This window comes from Rhinolophus sinicus, chromosome 8 (genome assembly GCF_057876585.1).
Source record: "Rhinolophus sinicus isolate RSI-liver-muscle chromosome 8, RSI-T2T, whole genome shotgun sequence".
Lineage (NCBI taxonomy): Eukaryota > Metazoa > Chordata > Mammalia > Chiroptera > Rhinolophidae > Rhinolophus > Rhinolophus sinicus.
In genome coordinates, this window is record NC_142508.1 from 70,406,915 (window position 1) to 70,427,222 (window position 20,308).

At 37.3% G+C, this 20,308-nt stretch overlaps 1 long non-coding RNA gene and 1 pseudogene across 1 annotated transcript in view; one reads left to right on the top strand and one right to left on the bottom strand.

Annotated features, from left to right (window-relative positions):
* LOC148757601 (uncharacterized) overlaps positions 1 to 20,308 on the bottom strand; it is a 476,408-nt gene that overhangs the window by 367,919 nt on the left and 88,181 nt on the right. The window lies entirely within an intron of this gene.
* Positions 10,889 to 20,308, top strand: part of LOC109459174 (AP-3 complex subunit beta-2-like) — a 74,411-nt pseudogene continuing 64,991 nt past the window's right edge.

Sequence of the window (20,308 nt, forward strand, 5' to 3'; positions counted from 1 at the left end):
GTTTCCTCAAACTTTAGAGCATATGACAAAAAAGGAAAGGAAAGGAAAACAAAACAAAACAAAACAAAACTCAAATGCCTATTAAGTTAAAGCATTTTTATAGTAATTCTCATTGACTTCTCAATACAAATCGGTGAGCAGTTACATCCTAATTTTACAGATGACTCTTAAGCTCAGAGATGTCAAGGGACTCACCCAAATACCGATAGCTAGTAACCAATAGAGGCAGGATTTGAATTTAGTTATGAAGCTGAATCATGCACTTCAATCCACTTTACAAATTTTATGCAATGTAAAACATAATAAGAGTCCCTCCCAGGTGATACTTCCATAGTTTTATGCATTTTACTTCTCTTCCTAATTTTAATAAATTCTTTCATATACTCATTTTAAAAATCACACTTTCCTCTCATTTTGCTCTCTGATCACAGTGGAGAGCAACTGTCAACAGATGTGAAAGTTTACAGATCATTAAATTCCCCTCCACACAGCATCCTCAGAAACGCCCGGGTGTCAAAGGACTGCCTCTTTCCCATCTGAAAAATTTGTATTTAGGACAGTTTTGCTCAAAACTACTAACTTATGTCAATTTTCTCCAATGTGCAATTAACCTGAACAACTCTTGAGATAGGGGCCACCATGCAATCAGTTACACCTGGGTTCCTCTGTGCACCTGTATTCTATCTTCCCATCTACTGGATTATCTGCCTTCCTTTATAGATCTTCACTAGGTCACCTAAAGACTGTGGGACAGATGGCTCTTCAGCAAACTTTTAAAAGAGAGCACATTCTGTTGGCGGAAAATCCTGCCGGTTCAAATATCTGCTTGCCCCTCACTCTCTGTTACATACACACACACACACACACACACACACACCTTACGTGATAGTTTCTCTATGTGAAATGCATTTCTTTCCATTATTTTCAACTGCAGAGATGGAAAATAATGACTCATCCATAAAACCCTAGTTTAGTTACTATACTCAAGAAATGTCATCCTGATGTACCCAACAAAATTAATTATGTTCTATTTGAATCCCATCTGTACTTTATTCATTCCATAAAAATTAAAGGTTAGCACTTTTGCATGGTATGGCATTAATTTTTATACCTCTGTACTTTACTACCATGTTTCCCCGAAAATAAGCAACAATTAAGATCATCAGCCAGACGGACACATTTAGTACATTATGACAATGTTCCAGAAGAAGATGACATGACTGTATTTGAATAAATGTAGATTGTTGTACATGAAAAAATAAGACATCCCTTGAAAATGTGCCCTAATGAGCAAAAATTAATATAAGACCCAATCTTATTTTCAGGAAAACACAGTATATACTCTGAAAAGCACCTAAAGATCCCCAGCACACAGCACAGTACCTGACATGTATTTGTTGATCAGTAAATACAAGCCTGCTTATTCACTTATTTATACACCTTTACATAATGTATCCAGCATTTAGTACGGCCCAGTACCTTCTAAGATAACTCCCCAATGATCCCTACCTTTCAGAATCTACTATGTCCTTGTGTTATTCTTTGCCTTTGAATCAGACCTATACCTAGAGGTCAACAAAGAGAATACAGCAAAAGTATTGAGGTGTATCCATGATTAGGTTACATAATACTGAGATCTCCATTTTGTTGGCACCCTCTCTTTCTGGCTATGACGAAGCAAGGTGCCATGTTGGAGAGACCCATATGGCATAGAACTGTTGGCCACAGAGCCAACAGCCTCCAAGGAACTGAATCTTGCCAACAACCAGGTGCATGAACGTGGATCTAGATTTTTCCCCAATTCAGCCTTCATACCAAACCACAACCCCCGAATATCCTGACTGCAGCCTTGTGAGACTCTGAAACAGAGGACCTGATAAGCTATGCCAGCATTTCTACAAAACAACAACTGTGAGATAATGCTTATGAGTTGTATTAAACCACCAAGATTTGAGGTAATTTGTCATATAAATAATACAAAACTAATACAGTGCTGACATTGTATTAAGCACTAGCAATAGTGATGAGCAAGACAGATATGACCTCCTTTCTTTTAGCGCTCATATTCTAGTAATCAGATAAAAATTGTCTCATTAGCTAAATTTAGAAAGAGCTCAGTATGCTATTTATATGAAGCCCTTTTCAAATGGTGTGTCAGTTATTTACTGTCTTGTAACAAAATACCCGAAAACTTAATGTCTTCAAACAACACCAATTGATTATTTTGCATGATATTGTCATTGGCTTGGTGGTTCCCCTGCTGGTGTCACCTGGGGTTGTTCATGCAGCTGCACTCACACAGCTGGAAGGTCCGTGGTGGCCTCAGTCTCACATCTAGCGGTCAGTCATGCTGATCAGGTGGAGAGGCTCAGTTCCTTCCACATAAGTCTTGCATCCTTCAGTAAGCTGGACTGGATTTCTTATGTGGCAGCTCCAGGCCAGTGCCCTAAGAATGCAAGACACAGTGCACAAGTGTGCAGGTACCTTTTAAGCCTCTGCTTGCTACGTGTCTGCTGATGCGCCATTGGCAACAGACAGTACCACGGCCAACGGCAGAGTGCAGGTGAGAGTGAATACACAAGCTTATGGTTACGTGTAGTCATGACTGATTAGAAGCCATTGATGGAAGAATCTACAACAAAGGGCACTGACATGTAGATGAACAGAGGTAGTCCTAGAATGAGATAGTTTAAAGGAATCTGGGGGGACCATGTAATTCGACCCCTCATTATATAAATAAGGGGACAGATATATGATCAGAGCAAAATAATCACCCAAGTAAAGAACAGAGTCAACATTAGAATTCAGATTCTCTTCCGTCTTCTCTTTGCCCTACAACGCACATTACTTGGTTGCCAACCTCAAACCAACCAGAGAATTTTACTAAGGAAAAAGTCACACCATGCCACTCTGGGTTGCAGAATACAACTCCAAAATACCCGACCCCTTTTACTTGTGCCCGGGTTATTTCAGTACAGAAATATGTTAGCACTCTAGCAACTAGAAACTTTGTCTACCTCAAACCATACCGAAATGTGCCAGTTATTTGAGGGGTCACTGCTACTAGACTACTAAATAATGAGTTACCTCCCACTAGCAGTTAGAATCCAGTAATCTAAGTTATTGTTTTTAATACCCGTCCAGTTTCAGTACAGTTAATAAAACATTAGAGAGACCACATTCAACTAAACACAATTTTTAATCTTCTCCAGGGTTATCTGTATTGGTTGAAACTGGTATTTCTTTAGACTTCCTGTATTAAAATAAACCTAAGCAGGCTGAGGGTACAGATCCGCACAGACTTCCGTGATGCAGGTAAACGCTTCTGAATTTTCAAGCCTGGATTACTCTAATTCTTATTTGTTGGAGCTTGTGTTCACATGGTATTTTGGACACAGCTCCTGGAGAATGCAGAAGTGAATCTTCCTGAGAATAGACCTGTCTTGGTAAATTATTCCCACTTTGAAATCCATGCACATGATCCTCTCCAGTCTCTAACGATAGGGCTCATAAGAACCAGAGGAACGGCAGCTTTCTGCTTTCAGCTAAAGCTATTCTTACGCTTTTTCTTATAGTCTGAATCACCATATCAAAGAAAAATCATGATCGCCACTGAAGAAATTCACCTGACATCTCTATTTGACATTTTAAAGAAGCTCACTAATCAATTGCTGCTTTTTCCTATTAATTTCATTTCATTTTAGGACAAACATTTGCTCTTTAAAGCCCATTCTTTCCTTATAGTTTTATAACACATACAGTAAATTATGCAATTTTCTTTTGAAATATAATACCTCATGTAAATCTTTGGTGAGGAAGTAAGAGTGAGTGATTTAGTCAGAATTATTTTTAAGTAGCAGTTCTGTTACTTGTTTGGTATGTGATTTTGAGCAAACTCTTTTACTTTTTTAAATGCTATACTTACCTACTAACATGTAAAATGAAAAATTTACCCAAAAGAAAACTATTTTAAAAATGTATACATTGCTCTACATTAAGTAGCTTGCAAACTATAAAATTTCTAGCGGTGATAAGTGCTTGAAATAATGTATCTTTCTAATAGCATTTATCGCTCTTTATTTTGACACTGTTGATCTAAAATTGGCTGTGACATGCTCTCTCAGGAATTATATCTTATTTACCGTTATATCCCTGATAAAGTATACAGTATTGGAAGTTTTCCAAATAACTATAAGTCCTTTTTATGTGATACTCAGAGAAAATCCCTATGAGGAAGGAAAACATTATTATTTTCATTTGTCAAATTAGGAAACTGGATCTCAAAAAAGATAAGTGAGAAATCCAAGATTATAAAGTAAATTTTTAAAAACGGGTTGAAGCCACATTTATCAACTCTCCACCTATATTACCTCATAGTGCTTCTCAATTTTTATTTCTGCTAGAAGTAACCCTCCCAGGGAGGGGGGAGACACACACCCCAGAAGTTATGAAGGGTGGACTCTAAGATGTCTTGCTCAGATAGAAAATTGAAGATTAACCTTTCAGTATGTAAAACTGACAGATATAAAAGCAGATTGCGGACACAGATTTATCTGAAATACTAATAAAATAATTACAAAAATAGTTTTTAATGGCTTAATACTCAAAATGGAAAGAACCTGGTGGGCTGGGTTCTAAAGGCATATTGGATGGCTTCTTGCCTCCTTAACCTAATGAGATATCTTTCTGTTAGCTAGCCTGTTTCAAATAATGTGTTCTCATCATAAACATGAAAAGGCATGCAGGGAATGCCAAACATTTAAACAGTATTTAAAAAAAAAAAAATTAAGATCTATAAACAAAGGAATCCCCATCATGCAGACTAAGAATGTTTCTTCTTTCTATTTAGGTTCCTGTATTATCTATGAAAGAGTTTTTAATATAATACATCCATAAAGAAAGAAAAAATGTTATAAAAACAAAACAAGAAAAATATTGAAAAATTTTGAAAATTAAAATTGCTAAAATTAAGGTAAAAATAAGTGAATGAAAGTTGGAAGACAAAGCCAATAAAATCTTCTGATTTCATTATTAGGATAAAATTTTTGAGAACAGAAAACAGAGGGACAATCCAGAATACACCATATCTTACAAATATTTATCCGAAAAGGAAAGAACAAGGGAAAAATATGTATTTAATATTTTTTAAAAAGATAGAAGGGATTCTCTCAAAGTTAAAGAAAATAAATCATCAGAATTAAGAGGCTGACTAGTAATTGAAATGGTTCATGCATACACACCACTGCATAATTTCAGAATCACAGGGAATCAAATGAATATTCTAAATTAACCTGAGATAGAGGTCAGTGTGAAGTGGAACAGTAATAGGCCACTTACAGATAAACGAAAATGTTAGAACAGAATAGAAAATGGTGTTGAATGATGCTCAACATAGAATTGTATACTTATTTAAACTATCAAACATACAAAAAGATGCATCTTGAAATACATGAGGACTCACGCACTCAGACACCTCTACTAAATACACCATTCTTTGGAAGGTAATTTGAGAATGTGTTCTAGTAAAACAAAGAACATAAAAAAAAATATGTGGGATCTAGGATATAATATTTCCAACCACAAAAAGTAATGGAGAACAAAACAAAACAAAACACTCCCAGAATGAAGACTGTAGGGCAGGCATAAGGAGTTACCTCGCCAGAGTAAAGCAGAAGGGTGTAGAGATTCAAGAACAGTCTATATTGGATGTTATTCGGAAGAAGATTGCATATATTTATTGATGTCATTGATTACTTTTCAACCCACAGACTCGACTTATAAGCAAACTGTTTAGGGCTTAAATATGTTACAGAAGAGTATATAAGTATAACGCATAAAGTTATATATAGGGAAGTAAATTAAATTATAAAAGTATACATACAAATGACAGGAGCTTTAATGTGAAGAATGGAGAAGAACTATGGGAGATGGTAGGTGGGTCCTAACATTTTCAACCTATAAAAGGAGTCATCAAAACATACTAGCTATTAAAGATAAACAGTATATGTGTTACTTAAAGGATACAAAGCTAAGTAACACAGGAACAACAATTATAATGAATTTGGCAGAGACAAGAAAATAAGTGGAGGCTGTGATGTGATTTCAGTCCTCACTTTAAGGCAGAATAACCAATCAATCACGAAAAAGATTGAACGTCAAGATATTTAGTGTAAGTGTACTGGAGTGGACATTCTCAGCACCTTACCTATATCCCTTTGGGCTTTATATTGCAGTTAACTGCCACCTGCAGGCCTGGGTCTCCAGACTCCTACCAGACACTGCTCTGCCCCCTGCTGGGGCAGCTCAAAGTACAAAGGAATCAACTCCCACCCAGGGCAGGACTCAATCACTGCCTGATGGAAGGAGGTGGACAAATACCCCAGCTTCTTCCCCCAGCAAGTGGGATATTTCTGGGGTATGTGTTGTATATGTTTTCCTAGGTTTTTCCTGTAAGATTAATCTCTACTCACTCATCATGGTGACTAAAAAGATAACCTCATTAGCTGGCTTTCCTTCCCTGTGTCTCTTCCTCATTTCCACGCACCTTTTAAATAAACTACTTGCATTTCTCTCCTTGTCTCCCAATCTGCTTCTGGGGGAAATCTAAATTCAGACATACTTGTATATATGAAATAAACCAACAGATATTAAAATGATTTCTCCATTGAGGATGAGAAGGTAAGGAAACTACTGTGCATTGTAAGCCCTTAAGCACCATTTGACTATTAATAAATATTCCTATTTTGATATAGAGACAGATAGATATTGACAGATGAGATAGATAAATGGATGGATGGATAGATAGACAGATAGCAGAAGGTCTATTGTCATAGTTGGTAATTAACCCAGCGAATTTATAAAAATCACTGAAGGGATTAAGCCCAGGGCTGACCAATCCAAAGTGCCCTCCAAATACCAGTGCCAGCCAGGCAGAGCAGATGAGACCCAGTCCATTCACAATGTTTGGTTTTCCTATACTTGTGGTGTCCATGCCAACGGAAGCAATAACAGACAAAAACGGTGTCCCAGAGAATTCTGAACTCACAACCAGTTTATCCTGTACATCGACACTTCTAACTGCTTCTTATTAAACAGCCATTACATTCTCAGTACAAGCTCCTGCCCAAATCCTGCTCAGTTCCCACAGCTTTTAAGAAAATCAAAACCAGCACATCTTCCTCTGTCATCCTTATATTTCTAAATTTCTTGCTGACCGAGACATGCACAGCTTGCTGACTAAGTCATGTTCGCCTAATTCTACTGATTTAGTACATTTCACTGGCACTAATGTAATGCAAACTATTTCCAAACACACGGAACTGTATGATTATATATATTCCTCTAGAAATCCTTTAACCAAGCGCATTTTATGTACCTCTCACTTAACCTAATAAATTTCTATCCTTCGGAACAATAGTTTTACCTTCTAATCAATAGAAAAATATATCCTCATATCTTACATTAACATTGATGCTCCTAAAAAGTGAGCCAATCTTTCAGGGTGATTCCCTTGGGGCTCTCATACCCCTGGCAACAATATATCTCTATAGGGGCGCTGTAACCCAGTCTGAAAATTATAGATCACACTGTCCTTATGCAAAAATAGCCCTTACTCTTCTGAATAAGTTTGAGATGTTGTAAACTTTATGCCTGGCTGGTGGATTCCAAGTTATTACAAACACACGGAAACTTTCGAGAGACTGATTTAAAAAAAAAGAAACTGGATTTTGGTGGACTTCCAAAAATGGTTGTCAAAAGACTTGGTCGCGTAAAGACTGAAGTTTTCACTGAAACTTGTCTTCACAGTGAAGCGATGCTTTTAAATTTTACTCATGTCACTTTTGGTGTCACATAGCAATGGGCTGACCCCATCATGACCATTTTGGGATCAAAAATCATATCCCTGACTTAATCATGGGCTCATCTGATGATAAATTCTAGAAAGGGGAAGTTCTCTGTTTAGGGAACAGAGGCTCCCTTAATGCCAAGGTCTCCAATTTTTATTGAAATCTTGCTGAGAAGAAGACATTAGTTGATCAGGGCAGACAGAGACTCAATCTTCAATTACCTACAGAACTAGGTACACAGACTGACAATAATTAATAACAAAAATATATGATCCATTACAGAGGTAAAATAAAGAACTAACTCTGGCATGCAATAATAACCAATCTAGAAGATCAGGGAAATTCCCCTGAGACCTGAAGGATGAACAAAAATGACCTAAGTGAAATGGAAGATGTTTCTGGTGGCAGAAATGATGTTTTGAGTGAGAGAAACAACATGTCAAAGGTCCTGAGACAGAGACCAGATGCCTCTACAAAAAGGATAATAGACCAGAGACTGAAGACCAATATACAGCAGACAAATACATTTAGTTTTTACACCACAGTATTTTGTTGCTTCTTTTTTCTATTAGCTACTAGCCAATATGGAACGCTTCAAGACAATACAGAAAACTGCGTATCTGCTTTCAATAAGAAGGGGCAATATTAGAGCCTAGGGTTTCCGGGCAGGAATCCCCGCCCGTTCTCAGGAATTTTTCTTGCTTTCCCGGTCCCGAATCCCAAGCGATAAACTGTTTTCTGTTCTCCATGATGAATTTTTTCCACAAAGTGACAGCCGATACTACCAACCATCTGGATTCAAGGAGCTGATTTTCCCGATTTCCCGACCAACTTGTCTCGGGATTCGGGAATGGTAAAGTGAAAAAAATTTACAAGAACAGGCAGGAATTCCCACCGGGAAACTCTATCAGAGCCTCATCCCTAGCACAACACAGATCAAGTGAACAGTACCAGTCTCCCTCTCCCTCTTGCCATGGTCCACCTATCCCATTGCACAGTCAGTAATTTGCTTGCCTGTCTGTTGCACTGGTTATTATTGCTCTCATATATAAGTGTCACGGAAGTGTGACTTTTAGCAATCCTTTTACCACTGTGTCCCCATTACAGAACCTGCAATGTGACATGAGCTCAAAAATTCTACTCAAATTTGAGGGGCAAGTGTAGGTTAGTGCAGCTGAATACAGAACAAAAGAGGGAAGCACCACAAGAGAAGAGACTGAGGGTTAATCAGTCATGAGACCACACTGAAGGGTTCTTCCTTTACCTGAGGCAAGGGAAAACCATTAAAAGATGCTAAGCTGGGGAATGAAGATCAGGTACGTAAAAGAAGGATGCCAATCCACTGGGGGACGGGAGGTACTACATTTTGTACACACTTTATAAAGTAATTCTCCATACATTCTTTCCAGTTTTTAATAAAAATTGTGAGATATCAATTGAGGTATCTCATCTGTCTCCAGATGGAGACACTGAGACTATGCCCCAAGCGACAGGTCTAGCAGATTTCAAGAGTTAAACAAAAGTTTTCTCCCTTGACTATCTAGGCCAGGGGTGTCCAAACTTTTTTCAACGTTTTTCACCAAGGGCCATATGCGGTAAAATACACAAACAGCCATGCCACTCACTCGAGGTGAAGTACATATTGCCTCACCTGGTTTATTTAAGTAAACTAAATATATTTTTGGAATTTGCTGCAGGCCAATTAACAATGGATTGCAGGCCGCAGTTGGCCCGCGGGCCGCAGTTTGGACACCCTTGATCTAAGCCCTCCCTTAACAGAAAGTAAGTAGAGAAATAAACTCTTTTCGTAGTTGCTGTATTTATTTAAGATAAGACCTTGGCTTATGCACCAGATAAAAATAACTAATAAAATCTACCAGAATCTCACTAAAAACTTGTTTATAGTCAAGAAGGACGATAAGAGGACCTTGATATCTGCTTTCTTCTGGTGAATATGTACCAATCAATATTTAAACAGACACCTTTAAGAAAAACATTTTCTGACAGTAGAACCTTAAAATCCTAATTTGAAATTTAAATCCAAATTTCTACCTACAGATTCCTTAATTTTTATATGTCCAAGTCTTTTCACATGGTCAAAATTAAGTGTACTACCATAAAAATACTACATTTTAAAGAAAAATATGGTAGAAAAAACACGGTAGATTAAAAAATAACAACTAAATAAGCATCCAAATAAACCTGTGTTTTTATCGTTTTTCAATAAAAGGACAAAAAAATTGTATGTAGTTTCAAATATGATTCTTAAAATATGTCATGATGCATTTGATCTTGGATTCAAACAGATTTTATGGATCTGCTAAAATCATGAACTCATGTTACCTAATATTATAATATTTGCAAAATATAATCTGACTTAAATCGTAATAACAATGGTATGGTACACCAATTTATTAACTATGGAGGAAAAAGAAAACATGACTATATTTTGCAAACATAAAAGTTGTAAAATATTTCCAAATCATAGAAATGTTTTACTCTTTCATTCACATGTTAAATCAGAAATATAACTTCATTGTTACCTCAATCATATTTTTAAATAAATTAACTTGCTATAAAGTATGTAAAAAAATTCTTACAAAAAATTGCTTATGACGTACAATTACTCCTACTTTGTGTGTCTTGAGCCATTTTTTTTCTGTGTAGATACAGTGGTATTTTCAAAACAACAATCAGAATTTGACATTCCCCTGCTAAATAAATCCTTTCCAATGAACTCAGGCTGCTCTTAGAACAAGTCTGGGGACCTCACCTTGGTGGTATTCATCTAGTTCTCCCCAGAACACATTTCCCCACACTCCTGCAAACTGCTGCAGCCACACTGATGCCTTCTGCTCCTTCCAAGCATCCAGTCTTTTCCTGTTACCTGGAGTTTGTACTCGCTGTATTCTCAACCTGGAAAGCTCTTTGAAAGGCCTTCACAAGTCTCATTTGTTGTTATCTTTACTATTTCCGCTCAAATGGGAAGCCTACGTTTCAAGGAATACAACCCAAACTGAATAAAAACTCTTGGCGTCGCCATGCCAATGCTGAGTCGCCATGTTTGCGCTGAGAAGCCTGCTCTACCTTTTCCTTGCCCTGCTTTGTATGTGTCCCGGAGCTGTAGTTTTGATGGACAGTTTCCCCAATCCCCAGATCAGCTGGCTTCTGACTGCGTCTGGGCAATGGAAGGTACCAGTAGAATTGGGAGGCAAGGGGAGTGATGACACATGTAGCATTTCTGGACGTGGACACATCTGCGTGTGGCTTCACTACCTTTGCACAGGCCTCTGAGAGGTCAGCTCCTACCCAGGAATTGTCTCGGATTCCTGTTTCTGGCAACAAAGCCCACTCTCTCTCTCTCTCTCTGTCCCTCCCATAAACCCAATTTCTTAACTGTTTGCTCAATTTTCAATTTGCTCTTTGATTTTAATTCTCCACCTTCAAAGGTGGTGAGCTCCTGGCCCAAGAATCTTCTTCTCTGAAATTTCTAATTAATGATTTAGCTGCCTTTTAAGGAAGCAAGTACAGGTGCTGCTTTTTCCATTGACAGCTTTTCAAAATATCTGAGGACCACACTAGTAACTGCAGAGTTCTCTTCTTCCAATCGATCGGGCCCATTTCTGAAGACAGGCTTTTTCACGGGTTATCTCTGAGTCTCTTTTGGTGTTCAGAATTATATGGTTAAAGTATCTAACTTGGACTTTTATTCAAAATTATGATTAAAACCTATTAGGTTGGTGCAAAAGTAATTACAGTTTAAAAGGTTAAAAATAATTGCAAAACCCACAGGTACTTTTGCACCAACCTAATAGCTAAATGATGTCTGAATCCTGTGCTTATACTTAGGAAATACACACTTCCTCAGGAGTAAATTGTGCCCATAAAAAAAAAATAAAAATAAAAAAGGAACTCATCCTCCTAATGACCTTTTTGGGACATGTCCAACTGCGGTGCATTGCTCAGTGTCTCTGCATCAAGATTTGGATTTCAATGTTGAGCCTTCGGTAATTTGTTTTAATTGTTTACTCCATGTCCTGATCCTAACTGTCCACTGAAACATTCTTAATGCACTTAAACTCTTTATATTAATTTGCAAACATCCCCTTACCTTCCAGATTCCCAGCATCTCTGTGATACTAGACACTGATACAGTGACAGCTACTGTTGAATAAAGGTTTAGTTTAAGAATTTAATTTATCAGGAACATTCTATATATAAGCATCAAGTATTTTATAACTCTGATATGGTGATATCTTCAATATGCAAAAAATATAAGGTGAAAAAGTCATTCAGTTTTGAAATTAATTTGAATAGTGACAAGAGAAGCAGCCCAATATGAGAGGGAAAGGCCTCCTCCCTTTCCTTCCTGGGCTTCTATTTCTTCTTTACTGAAATCACATTTATTCTGGATCTCCTGGGTTCTGTTGTTTTTGGTTAAAGAGAATCTCTGAGTATCTTAAAATAGGCCCCATCACTTCTGGAATATATCTCCACCCTACTCAACCCACTTAAAAGCCACTGATACTCCAAGAGAGTTGGTATTTTAAGATATTTCAAAATGCTTTTCATCTTTAAGTTATTTCATTATGTTCCTCTTCACTGTCATTTCAAGAACAGACACTGTCATCCCTGACTGCCTGCCCCTCCCCCCCCATCACTCATCTTTCTGGTAATACTCTCTAGTTCCTTCCATATTCCCAATTGCAATCTTGTCATTTCTGATACTTCTTCAATGTATATGCTCGAAATTAATGTAGAGATTCTGGGTTTGGCATTCTAACAGATGCCTTTTGATAATGCTGAATTTTCTATGCACCGAGGCAGAAGTACTTACACACACGTACACACAGACACACACCTCTATTCAGCATAAGGTACTTGATGTCCTTTATTTATTCCCCAAAGATATGGGTAAACAAGTTTAATCTTATCAGTTACAAAAGTGAGATTACTGAGAGAAATGCTGGCCTGGGGATGGAATCCTGCAAGAACAACAGATGATCCTACCGTCACTTCCCCTCCAACATCACAAATTTACAGCCACATTCCCTTTCTGTACTTTCTTCTTGGTTGAATGTACCTAAAGATCTCCAATCAAAATGTAGGTAAATCATCTATGTTTGTTCAGCTTATTCTACGACTAGTTAAATAACAAACAGCTTAGTTCAACACTTCCTCCTTAAACCCTAGACAATGCCTGGAACCCCTTACCAGTGTATCTTCCAAAAAGCCTCAATTTGGGAGAGGGGTGAGCGCAGCATTTTATACATGGAGTTGACACATGCGTGTAAACATGTAAGTGTGTATATACACACATTATCACTGGGGATTGACATGTTTTCAGGAAAAGTGGGCAGGATAAAGGGGATTTTCACAGTGATGCTACTTCTGGTTCAGAGGGTCCTAACTAATCCTTGAATTTCATTGAGGAAACAGATTTGTCACCATCTTGAGGGCATTGGGTGCAAATACTGTTCGCCAGTATAAATCTCTCAAGTGATACCTTTCTGGAGTTAGAAGTGGCCCAACCCTGGGGAGGAAAGCTGCCTCATACTGGCAAGGACCAGGGTCTTGTGTGCTCCTCCTTGCAATTCAGTGAGCTAACTCATCTTGTTACCCTTTAATATCGTTTTGGTATTTTCTTTTTTCTTTTTGTTTATATCGAATGCTTGCTTTTCACTCTTGATCTTTCTTGGAAACTAAATTAAATGATAATGTCCAGGATATCAATTATTTTTATGGTTGTAAGAAATTCTGGCACCTTCACATTTAATGATATAAGATACGGCCTATTCGAAAATGAGACATTTTAGAGACTGCCCCAGTCCATCTATTTCACTTTGTAATTTAGGGAACTGAAACTTAAAACTATCAAACTCTTCTAATTTTACAATGCTAGTAAGCAGCACAGAGGGGACCCAGGACCAACTATTTCTGATTCTTGGATTATTACTTACTTTTCTACCCCATATTGATACATAGATCCATAAAGGTAGAAACAATCAAGAAAAAATCCTAAATTGGCTTTGTCATCCCACAGACAAAGGCTGGGTATAAAAATAAGCATCACTTTCTGTTTTCAAAAACCACCTTCAAAGTGAACCATTTCTGCCATTTTTTTTTTTTTTAATAACAAAATTTGGGGGATTTCTCCCAAGCCACAGCAAGATACAATAAAGCAGCTCTCCTTCCACAGCAAAGCACAACAAAGAAGTGGATTGTGAATAAAAATGTTAACATTAAACATACCCACTGAAAAGTAATACTACTACAAGAAGATGAGGCAATTTACATGAGTATTTCATAAAGATTTTCCTCCTGAGATTTGTATATGATCGCTCTCTTCTAAGCCTTGATTTTATTTTATTTTATTTTTTAATTTAAAGGGAAGCATAGTGATTAGTTACGTTGCCTTTGAGAACTAGATAAATATTTATGAAGAATGTCTAAGGGTATCTCTATAGAGATGACGTACAGGGAGAGCAACAGATATTCAGAATCATAATCTCATTTCTACAGGGTGTAGCTATCACATTAGGAACCTATTGTAGTTCTTTTCTAATGTGGGCACATGCACTGCATTAACATCTGACTCTGATTTGCACCTTTTGTATTTCAGGCATCTCAAAAAATCCACCTGATTGTTCTCTGATTGCATACGCAACAATACCTGTACTGTCATCATTTGCTCAGACTGATTCGATCACACAGCATACAGCTAAGCTACAGTTAGATGTCGAGGTGGATACCCCAATGTTGAGCCCAAGAATTTTCAACTTTCTTCTACAGTTTCCACAAGAGACCTCCTCTTGCCCTCTTGCTATCTGCTTCTGCTCAATGTCAGGTTCGTTAAGTATTCCATTATGTATCTGTCGTCATGGCTAATGTGTCTCGTTTTGGCTTCACCTCCTGTTCGTGTCCTGGAAACTTCCTCAACCAATTTGAGCCAGAAATATAATTATCCTTTCCAGTTTGACCTATTTCACTTTGAGGACTATTTTAGTAACTGTCCTAATTATCCATCTACTTCTGACTGTCTGAAACAACTTTCTGATCAACTCTGGCCCAGTCACTAAGACCAATTACAGCATCTATTTAGACTTTTAGGTCACTACTAGAAATGTCCACATCCCTACAAGGAAGGAGTCAGAATGTTTAATGCACTTGGGTAGAACCATGCTTTTCTTCAAAACTAGGCTGCAGGACACAGGAATAAATACCTCACCAGAAACCAACCCTGCTGGTACCTTGATTTGGGTCTTCAGTCTCCAGAACAATGAGAAAATAAGTTTCTGTTGTTTAAGCCATAACGTCTGTGGTTACCTGTTATGGTAGGCCAAGCAGACTAACAAATGGGGCTTCCATTTCTATACTCACCACTTTTCACTCCACCGAGCTGCCTTCATGATGATCGCCAAGTTGTCTTCAAACATAAAGACTTCTGAATCCATCCAAAAGTCACTCTTGTCCGCATTTGAGTTTTGCAGGAAAACGGATAAAAGTAACCCATCTACTTGTTTTTCATTTTTGTGGTTATTTTCCTTATTTACTGCTGGATAATGAAATAATAAAAGTGCTCAAAGCACTTTTTAGTTGGGTATGAAGAGAAATCAATACTGCTTTGTGTTTCAAAAAGGAAAGGCATGAAAGGACGCTGAGGTATTCAACATAAGTAGATTGAATAGTTATTTGTGAGGGGTTGCTAACAATTGAATTATTATTTTAATGTCATAACATGGCAGCACTCAAGATTACCTTTCACATCTAATCATACCATTTACATGGAAGTGGGAAAATGCTTTTGAAGTGGCCAAATGCTATTCACTGAATGGATCACAATAACACTAGAAATTGCTCCAGAGAAAAAATAATCAAATTCCTCGCCAGGCTCTAGGGAAAGGTTAATGTCTCTTCATTTGAAACACACACACACACTCACCACACATTTTTTTTTTTTAGTATGAAAGAGGAGCTTGTGGCAAAAAAATAACATGGATTTGGGCATTGGTTCTTGTCTCCAATCTTAGCTTTAATGCTTGAGTTTTGAGCTTGGTTTTGTCACTGGTAAGACTTCAGTTATGTGTAAAATCACTAATACATACAAGAACACTATGCCCCACAAATTTACATACATTTTTATGTCATTAAATCCTCAAAAACCTTTTGAACTAAGTACTATTTTTATCATCCTCATTTTATAGATGAGGGTGTTGAAGCAGAAAGAATATGTCATTTATCCACAACTGAGAAGTGGCAGAACAAGCATTCAAGAACAAGTTTATCCACCTCTACAGAGAGGCAATATGGCGCCATCACTAGAGCTTCTACTATGGATCTCATGAAAAATAGTGTACAGTAGTCCGCCCTTATTCATGGTTTCCCTTTCCACAATTTTAGTTCCCCAGTGTCAACTACAGTCTGAAAACACTAAATGGAAAAATCAAGAAACAAACAATTCATAAATTTTAAATTTCACGCTCTTCTGAATAGCATCCCACCTGGGATGTGAGTCATTTCTTTGTCTAACAAATTCATGCTGTATATTCTCCCCGCCATTAATCAGTTAGTAGCCATCCTCGTTAAAAAATCTACTGTCATGGCATATAGTGCCTGTGTTAAAGCAACCCTTATTGCACTTAATAATGACCCCACAGTGCTAGAGTAGCGATGCTAGTGGCAATTTGGATGTGCTCAAGATGAGTTGTAAAGTGCTTCCTTTACATGATGAGTATAGTACAATAAGGTATTTTGAGAGAGACAGAGAGAGAGAGAGATTCACATATTTTTGTACTATATTGGTATAATTGTTCTATTTTAATATTAGTTATTGTTGTTCATCTCTTACTGTGCCTAATTTATAAATTAAACTTCCTCATGGGTAGATATGAATAGGAAGAAACAGTATATACAGGGTTTGGTACTTTCTGCAGTTTGGGCATCCACTGGAGGTCATGGAAGTTGTCCCCTGCAGATAAGAGGGGGACTTCGGTCTATCTATAGTGAGGCCCAGGTCTCCGTCTGCAGCCCATATTCATCACTCTCAAGTTCTCCTTCCATTATTCTAATTATATCAAACGTAAATTCATCAAACACACCAGGTTTTTTTGTAGCCTTTGCCTTTGATTTTCTTAGAATGCCTTTCTATTTGTTTCACTCTCCCAGAACACAAAACCCATTGGTTACACGCTCAAGGAATCCTTTCTGAATTCTCTCAAAGTGTCTACTCTTTCCCCTTCACTCCCAGGGATCTTTTGTTGACTCTCCCTCGGGGGATGTATGTTATGATGTAATTATGTTTACTTATCCTGCTGAAATGTAAACTGTTAGAAGACCATCTCTTTTTTTAAATATGCCTTGCATCTAATTACAAAAATGTTTGTAGGTTTTATGATATGTTTATATTTGTATTTTAATATTTACACATTAGCAAATATATGATATGAGGATATTCTGGGATTGCTGAGACGTAATAATAGTTAACAGTTATTGAGAAATTGCTATATGACGTATTATTGTAAACATTTTGTAGAAAACTCATGGGTCTATGATGTTGGGAGCACTATCTAGCCCATTTTCTAGATGAGGGCATTATTGAGGCAACAAAGGTTCAACATCTTGCCCAAGCTGACACAGTTCTGAAGAGGAAATCTGAGATTGAAGCCTGAAAACATGGCTGTCTGTCTGATATTTTCAATTAAGTTGTAAGGAATAAACAAGATCCAAATATAATAGAGCAACAGAGAGCTTCTGGGTTCCTATATGTGGCTAAACTCTTAGGAATACCAAACAGGAGAATTACATAAACTACTAAACCCACTACTGAACTAACACTGCCAAACCTCTCAACCAATTTAAACACTTGCTTAATTTTATCCACAAATTTTCATTAAAAAGCAAATATTGGGAGAATTTTTTTAAAGATAACAAAGAAAGAAAAATGAGAGAGAGAGAGAAAGAAGGAAAAAAAGAAGGGCGGGAAGAAGGGAGGGAGGGAAAGAGGGAAGGAAGGAAGGAAGGAAGGAATAAAGAGGGAGGGGAGGAAGGAAGCTATGAAATTATGAAATGCAGGGATACAACCGCAGACAAGCTGAGTCACCTTCATGGATCAGAAGTCTTTGTCTCTTATAAGATGTCTGCTTAAAATTATTAAATGGTTAATTTTATATATACCCTCTTTATTTTGTATAAAGGCTCCAGACCCTCTAAAAGTACAAAGTAATAGGGCATCCACCCAGCTTCAGTTCAAGGACTTCAATAAATAAACTTGATTCAGGCAAAGTGGCAGCAGCATGGGCTTTCTCTATTAAACTGTAACTCACAGGAGACTGCTCTGAATAAAAAGAGGGGGTGATTTTTGCCAAAGGTGATTTTCCCAGGAGATCCCTTCACAGAATGACTGAGAAGAGTAGGATTATGTAGTAGAAAGAAACATGAATTTCAGAGTCAGACAACTGGACTGAACGCCCGCCTCCATCATTTACAAGCTCGGTGACCTCTAATGAATTACTTAACCTTGCTGATTCTCAGCATCCTTATTTACAAACAGAGGATGAAAATTATTCTGAAGATTAGCGTGATAATAGATACAAAATGGTTGGCGCATAATTGACACTCACTTTATATGCATCCTCTTATCTTACTATTGAAGAGGAAGTTACAGAAAGAGATTCAGCTTAAGGAAGAGTGTCAATTTAGACGACTCAGAGAACAAATGGAGCATTTACCATATTGATGCAGGGAAACATTCATCCCAGAAAGCTGTGCAGGTGCTGAAGAGCCATCTCATGCACAGACAGCAGTTCAGCTCGGGGAGGAGTATGTGGGAGATGCTGACATGTTTTTCAGATGTTGCTACCATTTTACATTCTCCATAGAGTGAAGTCTTACATGTCAAGTACTCAGATACTCTGTCCACAGATATGATCATTTGGACCTTGCCACAACCCAATAAGGCAGTCATTAATATATTCACCATGGATGCAGGGAAACTAAAGCTAAGGGAGCTTCATAAATTTGCCCATAGCTAGACAGCCACTAAGTGGAGAGTTTTTATCTGATTATAAAATAAGGTCCTTAAAATTAAGCAGCTGAAATAGACGAGTTCCTTTGTGAATCCCAACTTTATGTGAGTATTCTAAATATACAATGTCTACCATCTACAGGGAAATACAGTAGAAACAACAGGAGATTGCAAAATACATGAAACTAGATATGAGTGCCTCATAGCATATACATACATAGACGTATATGTGTGAGAGTGTGTGTTAAATGATGGTCACTTCTGGTTGATGGAATGAAAGTTGGTTTGATTACTTATAATTATCTCAATATTTACATATCTGTCACAAGCTCATAGCTTCAGTAATTAAGGAAAATAAATATTACATAAACAAATACATTATTTTATTAGACAAAATGTCAAAATTTCTGTGTGTTTCTGTATCTTGCCAAAGAATAGATGAGGGCATTATTGTATATGCCTATCAATGCATATGCTTATTGCAGGCAGATGGTAGATTCCTTTAGATAATTTTGCTATTTTCCTCTTTACCAAAGATAGTTAACAAGAACGGGAAATTGACCTGAACTGTGCCTGCCCGTTTGGTTAAACAGTCTCAGTTAACACAGACAAATAATAATTCATGTGACCTTCTTAATTAATCTCTGCTGTTTGCATCTGTAGCACTGGACTCAACACTAAATTCTATTCATGTTAAATTGTATACCATATAGGAAATGGTTTCGGAACAACTGGATAGCACATGGTAGACACAGTTTCCTATCTCCAGTTATTTAAGAATTTTTATATCAGCAATTAATCCAGATGCTTTAACCTCAAAGAACTGTTTTTCCTGGAATGTCCCTGTGGTATTATGTTTCTTGAAAGTTGTCATGCGAAAATGACCTGCATAACTATTTATGATAATCTCAGGGCCTGACACCAACATATTTAGATTAAGGAGTCTTGGGCAGAACCACTGAATCTTCATTTTTAACAACACTCCAGGAATTCTGAGGCAGACAGTCTGCTGAAATTCACATGTAGTGACTACGCCTCCTTTCTCAATATTTACCTGAAAATAGAGGGCTGCATGCTTGATAATCAAAAGAAAGTCTAATTCAAATTTGGTCTCACAATACGAGGCAATTTATTCATTAAATTAGTGATTTTAGGAATCTCGCTTTTGCAGAATTGGCAGGTTCCCCCCTTATTCTAAGAGTCTGTCTTCAAGAAGGAGAATACTGTCAGGTTTCTAAAAAAAAAAACAACTGAGTTGTAAAGCAACCCTCAAAGAAAAATCATACAGTGGGGCAAAGGAACATGTCTGAAACTACATACCTTTTGCTGATAAATTGGTAATGCACAGACCTAGAGATAGAGGTCGAATCTCCTCGACAACCTCCTACCAATTAAAATACCAACGTACTCTAAGTGGTCCTTTAATCAACCATAATTT